The 11,867-nt window shown below is 28.5% G+C and overlaps 1 long non-coding RNA gene across 1 annotated transcript in view; it reads left to right on the top strand.

Annotated features, from left to right (window-relative positions):
• The first annotated feature begins 254 nt into the window (after nucleotides 1-254).
• LOC136795683 (uncharacterized) overlaps nucleotides 255-11,867 on the top strand; it is a 57,141-nt gene continuing 45,528 nt past the window's right edge. The window contains exon 1 of the long non-coding RNA XR_010843317.1: nucleotides 255-674. This is a non-coding gene — a long non-coding RNA (uncharacterized lncRNA). The remainder of the gene's footprint in view (nucleotides 675-11,867) is intronic.

Below are 11,867 nucleotides of genomic sequence, written 5' to 3'. Positions count from 1 at the left end.
TCATAGACAATCAGTATTAAGTATTATTGATTGTGAATCGATCACGCCTTATACGTGCAAATTAAATACAAGAAGGAAATTAAATAAATAATAAAAATAATAATTACAATTATAAAATAATCTATTCAAATTTCAATTAAACATAAATAGATAAATTAAGTTAAATAAAATTAAAAGTAAGTAGAAATATTTAAATTTGATAGTATGATTATATTTTTTTTGGTATGACTGTTATTTATTTTTTAACCAGCAAATGAATTTAAAAAAAAAATTAAACCATAGGATTATCTAAATGCTAAATATAAATCCTAAGTGGGAGCCAATACCTGTGGAGAATCGACGACTGTGGCGCCCCCTACCACGAGGCCGGCTCTTTGTGTTGCTCCAGTCAGTATCGCGGCGGGCACCGAGCGGTGTGTGTCTCTACAGAGTTTATATTTTTGTATTTTGTATTGAATATTATTATTATTATTATTGACTGGCATTATTGTGATATACATATTTTGTGCCTTATTACTGTGCCTAGTGATTGTGTTCAGTGCCTTCGTCAGTCAGTACCTACTGCACTGTCCGTCCTAAACTATTCTATATAGACTTGATAGTAGTTGCAAATACGTCCTTTGTCTGATAACGTAAGAGCTCCTATTGGATCCTGGGATATTTCATTTTGACAGGTAACGAGATAATATATTTGTAACTAAGGCCTGTTTTCCTTTATCTACCAATAATTTATTCCTACAATACATTCTTTATATATTTCCTACTGTTTATAGTTTTTTTTTTGTTTTTTTATAATTATATCATTTATTTTCAATATGTCCATTTTAATTCATTTTACATGTAGATAAACACTATATTCACTATTATTCATCTTACTTATATTACAGAACTATTCGAATACGAAAAAACTAATAATATTACTAATTACGTTTGATAATTTAAATTTAAATTTTGAGATATTTTTTTAAAAATAGAAATGCATGATTGAAAATATAACCTTTTCTTTTTTTTCTTTTTTTTTTTTTTTTGGCCAAGACTCCCATTGGAGTCCTATACTGCCTGTGATTGGAGTCCTATAAATATAACCTTAATCACATATTTAGAATAAAAATAAATAAAGATGTACGAAATTAAATTATTGTCACTTTATATTAGGTATTAAGAATTGGAATATGAAAAAAATAATAATAAAACTACTTAATATATAAGAATCATTAGTAAGAAAAATTAATTTAATATAAATATAACAATTATTTATGGTAATTCTTCAGCCTCTTATATAGTCAATATAAATTATTAAAAATTTATAATATTTTTATAAAATACCTTAAACAGGTTTTTCGGCTGTTTAAACTTTTTTATAAATAATGGAAGAAACAATTATACATTTTGTAATAATTATTTAAATATCAATACTGTCATTAATGTTTTGCCGCCTTTTACAAAATATAATATTTATTTCTTATTGTTGCCATTCATGAGACGAATTTTATATATATTTTTAATTTTTATTAATCATTAAAATCGTACGACGTTTTGGTTATTTTTACCAATACCTAATAATTATTGAAATTCCATTAGAACTAATTTTTTCGATATTTCGATGTTCAAATTTATAGATGTGACTGTAAATTTTACATTTCTAATTAAATGAAGATTCGAGTTTAAGATTTTTTTTATAAACTTATATTGCTTATCAGTTTTCTGGAGCCATATGAAACAATTTTGACTATCGATATTGTCATTCATATATAATCATTATTATCGTTACAAAACGGGATACGATTCGTTTGTCTAAAATTCAATTTTATTTCTTTCTATGCTTTTTGACGATCTTTACTGTTTATAAATTTATAATCTCTGATTAGTTCAAGACTATTACTATGATTAGTAATCTTAAGGTGTTCTCTTTAATCGTAACAGTTCTTGTTTACAACTGATAACGATATAATTGATAGAGTTCAGTACTATCTTAGTTAAACCGGTGTGACTATTCTGTAGACATTTCAGATTAAACTAATCAAGGCCATTTTATTTTATATTTAGCAAATTTTGTAGGAATATCAGGATGATATATGTTTTCTTTTGATTTTAAATTATATCCAAAATAAACAAATATCCTGAATCCTTGAGAACTTTATTTAGAATTCAAGGGTATAACCTACGTGTACTACCGTCCCATGTCTGACCGCGAATTTTATTAGCCATTGAATTAGAAGCAGTTAACGTTACTTTGTGACATAATAACCATTCTCACACGAAATTGTCTTTAGTTAATATTTATTATTACTTTTAACTCATGTAATTATCTTTGCAAATTTATAATGTTAAATTTAACAATAAAAGGCTTCACTCCAATGCTTCTGATTTTGAATAGTATTTTTACTATTCGAGACTAAGTTTTTTTTTAATTTGAATATACAGTAAGAAGATATCAAAATCGAAACCAAAATTTAATTAATGTTTTACACAAACTCTAATTTTAAATTATTTTATCATTAAGGACTTGGTAAGTATTAAATTTAATTTCTAATTCGAGACGATAATTTTCATAAATACGTCAGTTTGGTTAGTATTTATTTTGTGTTAAAAGTTTTTTTTCTTTCGAGACAGAATTTCTCGTTATTAGTGTCTTTAAGTTTTAAAGTATGAATTTGACATTGTAAATTTTTTTGGTTTTAAAATTGTTTTAAAAAGGTATTTTTTTCATTATGAAATATCGACGAATTTTTGCTGGAAATTTTCCGATATTATATTTTGCTATATCCCCAATCTGTATTTAATGAATTTAAAATGATACTTTTACTAATCATAGAATTAATACTCGTAGCGTTATATTATTTAATACTAGAAAAAATATAAAAAAATTTATATTAGATACCAAAGAAATAGTCGTATTCTTTGTTTTGTTTTTTCTAATTATAACAACGTTATCACTTCGTTTTCCGGTTAAAATTATTATCGTAGCTAAGAAAAAAATATATAATATATATATTAAATACTGAATTAGTTATTTATGACTATCTTATAATCATATGTACAAATTTTATATTATATCTTAGTATTGTTCGTTATCTTTCATTCATGTAAATAAAGTATTTATTTTTTTTTTTTTTTATTAAATCTTAATTTTCATCATCGGTATAAAGCCAAGTGGGGGTGTCTACAAATTTTGCTATTTTCGATTTTTTTTTTCTTTTTATATAATTCGTTGTATTTTGTGTTATTTATTATAATTTTGCCAAAAATAACTTTAAAAATAAAGTAATAAAATAAACAAAACACTCTATTGATTTATATCTAAATTAGCTGTTTCCTTATATTTGCTACCATAATAAAACACCATATTATCCGAAATTTGCCTGTACACCACCTTGGCTTTTATCCGACTATTTAGATTACGACAGATATATTTTAAAATGTCTGCTGCCGAATCTTTCTTTTAAAGTTTATAAATCAAATTATTAGGTTCCAACTAATTAGATCTGGCCATTTTAAAAATATTTATACTAAAAACTCTAATGGTCCGTTTGTCTTTTTACGAAACTTTGGAGAAAAAAATGGTTAAGAGGAGTTACCCGGAATTTTGTTAAGTTACAGTTCATGGTCTTGTAATATATAGAAACATAAAAAATTAAAATGTATATTTTGTTATATCAATTTTTTTTTTATAATACAGATTTATGTAAGGGTTATGAAGTGATTTTTGGGTATCACTCAAATGATATTTTTTACAAAGTACACTTTCCCTACCATTTTTAATTTACTATTAAAAGCTGCTTAAAAATATTTTGTGTGTTTGAAATTAATTGAATTATTTTGGTATTTTGAAGTAATAAGGATGTTTTAGTAACTTAGTTATCGTATTTATATCGATTAATTTAGCTATGATAGTTTCTGTCAATTTTAAAACAAATAATTACACCGATTTATAAACATTAAACTTAATTAGTTTACAATATATATTATATATTAAATATATTTGATTTATTCCTGGAATAATACAAATTATTCCTTATAAAGGACAATTATTCCTGTGAGTGTAGTGTAAGACCTGGTGGGTTCGCACTGTGCAGGTATACGCCGGGTATAGTCTGTTTCCTTAGCAAGCGGTCCCTCCGACCAACCACCACGCTGACATCACTCCTGCTTAACACTATTTTCAGACATTCCCCTCCAGCGCCTTAGCCATGGCTGCTTAGTGTTCAACATAATTAGATGACCATGTTACGTCGTTCGTTTCCAGTCGACGAATGGATTTATGGTTTTGGTTCTCGTCGTGGCAGAGGATGCTCTTCAAGTGGTCCTAAGACGGAGGGGAAAGATTTATTTTAGTTGAGGAAGCGTGATGGACGTGATCCTAGGATTACTGCCAGCTCATTGGTTGATAGGGTCATGCGGAAGGATCTTGGTTGATGATGTCTACAGATTCCCAAGTCCCGCTCTAAGGTGTGGTTAATTGCTTATGACAATATCCCATTGCGAAATAATCCTTTCGTCATAAAATCTTCCAGCTAAAATAAAATGTACCCGGGTTCGAATCTGGCTGTGACAGATAAATATCACTGTTGCCCGGAGTGAGCCCTTTGGGTTCAAGAGCCCTCCGTGGTCCACCCAGCCTCACTAAGTGGGTACTCTTAATTAAGTAAAAATCTGGCGGTCGAGCGTGATTCTGACCAGACCTCCTTGCACAACCGTTGGTCTAGTAAACACTTCCTTGCAAAGTATTGTTCCCCTGACCCTTCATGGGTTGTTGCGGTATAGATTTAATTTAGTTTATTCTAATACTACAGCATAACCTGAAGCCTGCTGCCATTTTGCGAAGGAAGTAAATAAGTGAATGCTAGATGCATTTAAGTTAGATCAAGGACATATTTTCTTACGTATGTAATGTTTGTTCATAAATTATGTACAACAACATCATAAATCGTTGCAAAATATTTCTACTTGTTCCTATGATCTAATCGTAAGCATCGACTACGTTATCTATGACGTAATTTTCACCATTCTTTGCGTGCATATATGTTTACATATCCCCATACGTGCGTGTGTGTATCTCGATATAGAGAATCAGGAAGGAATGAACAATACAAAATCTATTTTAGCGCCCCGTAAACTCACATCTTCAAAACAACTTATCTCCTTTCTGAAGATCTTAAATTCAATCTTTGTTAAGGTTTTTTTCTTAGTTTTTTTGGCATTTCCTCCTTCCCGAAATATACAGCCTTTCAAAATTAACTGCTGTTTATATAGAGCTGTCTGCACCGTTTCAAATCTAGAATTGTAAACTACACTGATGTTTACTGAGGGTTCATCGCACTTTTTATTGCTTCTTTTTTTAGAAATTTGGGTCAGCCGGTTCCTTCCAAGATCTCAAAGAAATTTTTTCGTTTTAATGTTCTATATATTTTGGCTATTATACTAAGAGCTGAAAACTTTGAAAATATCTTCAAAGTTTGCACTAATGTATTAGCAGATGCCAAGAAATGTAGTAAAAGTTACATAAAAAAAGAAAATTAATAAATTTCGAAACTTTATAATATACCTGTTGAAAATTATAAAGAATTAATTGAAATGTAATAATTATTTGATAATAAAAAAAATTACCAAAGCGTGGTCCGATTTTAAATATTCCGGGAAATTTACACAAAAATGGCTTCAATATTATAATAACTATTATATTTTGTTAAATATATGTTAAGATTATGAGACAAGACGAAAACTGATCGTACTTGTGTATAAAGAGTAAAAACTAATTATCTCAAAATAAATAATTGATTTTTCCAGTCAAGGTTATAAATATAGTAACCTCCTTGAGGAGAAAATGCTTCTATAATTGAGTAACTGCCCAGACTAGCATTAAAATATTTTTTCTTCGAAGAAGTTTTCCAATAATATTTCAAAAAATAAAATATCTTGAAACTTCGTATGTACAATATTCTGCATTTATGTTATTAAAAATGTGTTTTAGGTTATTATGATTTGATAAAAACTTTGTAATGTTAAATACGTTTGTATTTTTCTGTTTAATTTATGTTTCGTAATTAATTGTGATTACACGGCTTTAATGATAACTGCAGCAGAGAACTGTCATATTATAAATTAAAGTTGAAAAAAAATTAATTGAGCTATAAGATTGTGTAGCCTCATATGGAATGTAATTTACCTGGAGAAATTGATTATTTTTTATCTTACATTAAATCTTGTTATTTACTCACATTAAGTCGTCAAAAGTGTGTTTTTTAATTTCTTTTATTTTCAATTATACTCATTTAGGCCTTGCAGATAATAATTGCTACACGTCCCGCGCTTGCACAATATAACTCTTACATCTGAAATGTTTAGTCCTGATTTTTTTTTTATACAAAGCTGTATTTGTTGATATAATTATTTATTCTTTTTGAAGCTTCAATTTATTTACATCTTCTCAATATAACAAGTATTGTACCTATAACAGATCGAATTGTTACTATTAGTATCATACCGTTTCCTTTTTCTTTTTATTAAAATTTTAACTTGTAGTCAAAGGATGTTTCAGTTTTTTTTTTCAACCTCTGTTGATTGGTAACAGGAGTGTTAGTAAAAAATGTGTTTAATGTAAATAAGTAAAAATTTCAAGTGACAGCCTCTCATGTGTTCTTTTCATTTTTATACGTGATAAAATAAATCTATATTTGAGTCTAAGCATAATTGACGTTTGTTAACTTCGTTAAGTTTTTCAATATAGAATTTAACTCAGTATTCGTTGTAAAAATAACTGAACCAAAAATATAATTAGCAATCTGGTCGAGAAACGTAAGTTAGTTTGTTAATGAGTTTTTTTAACAACCTATTAACACTCATTTAACGAAATGATGATCTACTTACTCTGTTTATCTATCTGTTAATACATTTTTTTATAAGTATATTAATCTATAGGCTAAGTGATAAATATGTCAACTACGCACATATTTTTTGTTATTTGTGTTTTATTCTTATTTTTTTATTTTATTTAGTTTTATTTCTTCTTCGTTTCTCGAAAAGATAATTTTATATGTTTTTTTAATGTTAAACAATTTTGAAATAGTAACTCAACAGTATTTAGTTATTATGAAATATCCTCTACACACACGTTTAATCTGACTTTTATATATTTTAAGTGTTTTGTTTAAGGAATGGCTTGTAAAGCATTGTGTAATGAATAATATGAGGTTTATTATTTTGTAGTTTCCATTTATAGTTATATTTTTATTTCTAATATTTTAAATGTTTATTTTGGGTTTAGACTGATCTACATGACTATAATAAGGCCTATTTGGACTTACGCAATTGAGTGTTGGGGCGCCAGAAAACCAAATAATTCCTCTTGTAACCAATCTCACAATTCAAAATATCTTGTAAAATTTAATACTCAGTTTTGTCATTAAATGATTCGTTAAGGTATTAATTTCTCATTTTTAGCCCATCCGAACTAGGTTTCAATCATTCCATAATATACACCCCAGCAATCCAAACCCACTAATATCTAAACTTATTCCAGATCTTCTAATGTAGAAATGTTATTGGAGTTTTACTAATAGATAGTTCCTTCAAATCTTTAATGTTATTATAGCTTATCACGTTCACTTGTATTTTTGCAGTTGTATATTTTAAGATACAGTTGTATATTTTAAGAAATAGAGAATAAAGAAAAATTAAGATGAAATAATTTGAGAAGCTTTTATGTTCTGCTGTTCAAAGTTGGTTTCAGGGTTTATATTATGATAATTTTGGAATATCTATGGAAAAATATTCTGGAATCACCCGGCAGTCCAGCGTGACATATGTCCACTTTACTTTCTCAAGGTAAATCACACGGTTCAAGGTCCGTTGTGTGCGGATAATTTCATTCTGAATTGTACCCAGGAGCTATGCGTGAGAAAGTGTGAATCCGGTTTCAAGAAAGGTGTGTATAATGAGGGAAAAACGTCTTCCTTATGGAGATATTAATGACTGTGTATAGTCCTTAACAGGAGTGAAAGAGTTGACCAAACACCCTCTTCGGATGACCTAACCTCTTGATGACCTGACTCTTGTTTTCTTCTTATAACGTTAGAGAGACTCTTGTGAGGATAGTCGATTGAAAATGCAAGTCGATTAGGAACTAGGAGGTTTCCCAGATTTTAAAATATTGAATAATATTTAGTTAAACAATCTTATTCCTAACAGGACTTATAGTACTAAACCGAGGGGCCGCAAAGTTGAGAGAGGGCTTCAGTGTAGAACATGAAATATTCGTTAAAAAAACAACAGATTTGAGTTATGGACCTTTCATTTTGTATAAAGGATGTATGCATCTGTTAAAATTGGTTTTATAATATATTACCTATTTTCACCATCTAAAAAACAAAACAAATGTAAAACTTTACTGATTAGTTGGACAATAATTAGCTCATGAAAATATGATCCTTCCAAAGAGACAACACTTCCTGACTTGTAAGAATTAACGGGAACGACATAATTTAAAGGCAGACACAATTTGTAGATATTTAAATTTTAAAATTGGATTATTTACATCCAGTTATTCATTCTGAACTTACCAGTTCTTCGAAATATGTATTTTAAATATCTCATTTTTTTTTCTATTTTACTTACTCGTCAATTTTATTGTTTGTATCAAAATTCCATGTTCAAACGCTGATAATTGTAACCCATAACATAATGCGTCATTTAGCTGAACCAGAACTAAATTGATCTTAAAGACTTCAGGCAGTGGGATCTTATCGGATATGCGGGATCTAAATGGGATAAAATGATACAGTTTTTATAAGATAACCTATATCTAAATGGCAGTTTTTTAATTTACAGATAAAGTATAGCAAATTTTTTTTGAAACGATGGTGTTCATTTATTTGTTTTGGAGAAGTTTGTCTACTACTCTTTATTTGTTTTGTTCATTTCCAAAATCCGTGAAATCAAGAGTTATTAATCAATCGATGTTTATCTTTAAATTCAACGAATATATTCATACATTTCTTGATTTGATCCAGAATCACTATTTTTTTTCTTTTCTTCACTTTTTGAAACGAAAATTATCTACAGTTAACCGTATATATTACACATTAATGAAAAACAAAATAAGTGTTTGAGATGGATATAAAAATAATTAGTAATTTGGTAGATACTTTAGAGTTTTGAATAAGAAGGTGTTTTTTTTTATAAATTCAGTGTTTTATTAGCCTTTAGCTAGTTTTTCTATACTAAACTGAACGAGGCTATCATGAAAGACAAAGCGGCTGCCAACCTACGATAACCTATCGCTCCTTAGAAGGTAGGTGAGGTTGAGTAAGGTGGTGTTTGATTGGCTTTTAATTAGTTCATTAAGAAACCTATTTAAGCGTTCTAGAACTTAGAGCTTATATACTTCATCTTGATTCCCTTCCAAAAATATTTGGAATATTTATTATGTTTATCAAAAACAAATATAAAACTAAAATTAGATAACGATTGTAAGAAAATATCTTCAAACTATTTTTATTTCTTTCCCTAATTAATCGAAATCTAACTAATCTAAAACTAACGGTTATAGTGAGTTATATAGAGATTGTGCCTTAATGGAAAAAAAAGATCCTTCTAACGGGATCGTAATTTTTGCAATATCAAATATTAAAAACAAAATATAAGAAACTTTGTGGTAAATACTACAAAGAACTGAAGGTGTAGAATACTTTTAAATTTTTACAAAATATATTCGTAGGAAAAAAAAAGGTCCTCCAGGCCGGATCACTTTGAAGCAATATTAATATTTCTTGCGTCGAAACTTTTGAAAAAGTTCTAATAATTTTATCTCGAAATATTTAAAAAATCAGTAAATTAGTTTGTTTTCCAAATCTTTCCACCGAGATTTGATCCACCACAAACCTTTCTGGTGTCTAGCTGACAAGTTGACTATGTAACTTAACCTAAACAATTATAAAGTTTGAAATAATGATCACTGTTGTTTTTGCAATACTAAACTTACGAAGACGTTATTTAGTATCGGCCGTACAGAAGCATTGAGATTATAGAAGGTAAGCGGCAGCCGGCCAAACCGTTAGAGAGAGGAATAAGATATATAGGTGGCGTGATCTTCTTGCGGGAAGAAGTCTCCTCTAATGGAACTTATTGAAAACTTGAGATAGGGTCTGGCAGTATCTCTATCCGGGGAGGACAAGAGGTCAGGGGGTGCTGTTAAGGCGTGAGTGGGGACATAACATAAGGTGGCAAGCTGATTAACTGCACTCAGCGCTCTACATATCTTTTAGAGGAGTAGTGGGGATGTTCGGTTCTTAATGCTCTTAGACTTTTTGTTACATCAACTAAACCTTTACATGCAAATATTATTCACTATAATTAAAGCGAATGTATAATAGTGATAAAAAAAACAATTATTTTTACGTTATTTTCCTTGTAAGAATAACAATTTTAAAAACTATCCTATTGTAATTTAACAAAACGTTATTTCAAAATTCGGATTGTGGTCCTTTGACTCATGTAGTTCGTAATTTACAATGTCATATACAATTTATTAACCTCAGATATTAATTCAGCATGGATATCATATCTATTTAATGTTTTATATCTTAGTAATCAGAACAATCACTAAGCTTTAACTTGAAGGTTTAGTGATGAATGTACTTATACATCCTCCCTTCAGTGTTTTGGAATAAATTATTTTGGAAAAATAGTTGACTAGCTTCTTAGATAAAGAAGTATCTGCTTCTGAAAATAGTGGTTATTAATTTCGTTTTCTCCTTTGAAAGGATTCTCAAATGATTAATTTAAAATTACTCTCTGATATTATTTGAAATCATTTTTAAATTTCCTTCATGGCTCAGTGAATTGACATTTGCTTCTTTATAAACGTAGAGAAATAAATTAAATTTAAAACTCTTATCAGTTTTCAGTTACACCTTCTTATCAGTATAATATTTTAAGGTGTTCAGTGTTTGTCTAGAGCGCATTGTAAAGAAAAACTCTGGGGATTGTTTTTTCTTTTGCAAAACAAAATGAGGAAAAAACGTAACTTTCTTCCTTCTTATTGATAAAATTTCCATGAAATATGTTTCGTTTTACAAAATTTTTATTTTAAAATCCTTTTAAAAAAAATGTATTATATCTAAAAGTAAATTCAATTGAAATTTTTGGTGTAATGTACTCTTTTTATTAAATGTAATCCAAGGAAATATGTTTTAATAGGAACTAAAAATATATATTTATATTAATGTAATTTCAAATCCGTATATAAAATATTTATGTGTAAATATTAATAAATAAAAATAATAAACATTTACGAATATTTAGTAATCTTTATCGCTGCTTACTCCTGATCTAAATTTTATTCTAGGAATTCATATAGCCAACTTCTTTTTAGTCTTTTTGTGATCTTTGGCATTCCTGTCGTGTCCGTGTTTTGTATAAGATTGTTAGTATGTCCATGAAATCTTTTTATGAAACATTTATTTCACCTTGAATCATCTTAGAGTATTTCTGTATGTAATATTCTTTTATTAGCGGTTCTAGCTTAAAGCGTGAATTGAACGCCGACACCGTCTGGGACAAGTAAAACCAGGATTCCTGACTGAGTGACGTCAGAAGGATAATTTATCTGGGATTTATCAACCCCTGTCAGCTGTAGGGAATAGGGTAAAGATTTCTTACTCATTCTCAACGGAATATGTTCATTTTTAAAATATTTTTTAAGATCTTAAGGTTTACCATGGGTTAACTCTGTACATTATACTTTAAGAAATGTTATATTTGATGGTAGTAACTTGGACTATAGGGCGAGGATGTTGTCTGTTTCCAGGGTGAAGAAACTTTTAAATATTAAAGGAAATTTCTGTATAAACTTTGTTATTTAAAGAAGG

This window comes from Halyomorpha halys, unplaced genomic scaffold, assembly GCF_000696795.3.
Source record: "Halyomorpha halys isolate HHAL.00 unplaced genomic scaffold, Hhal_1.1 Scaffold252.1, whole genome shotgun sequence".
Taxonomy (NCBI): Eukaryota; Metazoa; Arthropoda; class Insecta; order Hemiptera; family Pentatomidae; genus Halyomorpha; species Halyomorpha halys.
The sequence above is the reverse complement of the archived record's forward strand: the minus strand, read 5'-3'. Positions and strand labels throughout refer to the sequence as shown.